The sequence below is a fragment of the Etheostoma spectabile genome, chromosome 10 (genome assembly GCF_008692095.1).
Source record: "Etheostoma spectabile isolate EspeVRDwgs_2016 chromosome 10, UIUC_Espe_1.0, whole genome shotgun sequence".
NCBI classification, from domain to species: domain Eukaryota; kingdom Metazoa; phylum Chordata; class Actinopteri; order Perciformes; family Percidae; genus Etheostoma; species Etheostoma spectabile.
Window position 1 is genome coordinate 13,690,471 of NC_045742.1, and position 797 is coordinate 13,691,267.

General features: G+C 39.3%; 1 protein-coding gene across 9 annotated transcripts in view; it reads left to right on the forward strand.

Moving 5' to 3' along the window:
* dlg3 (discs, large homolog 3 (Drosophila)) overlaps positions 1-797 on the forward strand; it is an 85,519-nt gene that overhangs the window by 57,014 nt on the left and 27,708 nt on the right. The window lies entirely within an intron of this gene.

Here is a 797-nt window from a genome sequence, read left to right on the forward strand (position 1 = left end):
CTGAGCGCTGATAACAACTTGGGTTGTCCTTGTCTTCTTTAGTCCAGATGACATGGCGTCCCAGTTTTCCAAAACAAACTTCAAATTTTGATTCGTCTGACCACAGAACAGTTTCCCACTTTGCCACAGTCCATTTTAAATTAGCCTTGGCCAAGAGAAAACGCCTGCGCTTCTGGATCCGGTTTAGATATGGCTTTTTTTTTTTACCTATAGAGTTTTACCTGGCAACGGCGAATGGCACGTTGGATTGTGTTCACCAACAATGTTTTCTGGAAGTATTCCTGAGCCCGTGTTGGGATTTTTGTCTAAGGGCTGAAGATCACGGGCATCCAGTATGGTTTTCTGGCCTTGACCCAGCCTTGAGATTGTTCCAGATTTTCTGAATATTTGAATGATATTATGCACTGTAGATGATGATAACTTCAAACTCTTTGTATTTCTTCTCTGAGAAACTCCGTTCTGACATTGCTCCACTATTTTCTGCCGCAGCATTGGGGGAATTGGTGATCCTCTGCCCATCTTGAGTTCTGAGAGACACTGCCACTCTGAGACATTCTTTTTATACCCAATCATGTTGCCAATTGACCTAATTAGTTGCAAATTGGTCCTCCAGCAGTTCCTTATATGTAATTTTAACTTTTCCGGCCTCTTATTGCTACCTGTCCCAACTTTTTTGAAATGTGTAGCTCTCATGAAATCCAAAATGAGCCAATATTTGGCATGGCATTTCAAAAATTTTAACATTTTAACATTTAAAATGTTATTTATATTCTATTGTGAATAAAATATAAGTTTAT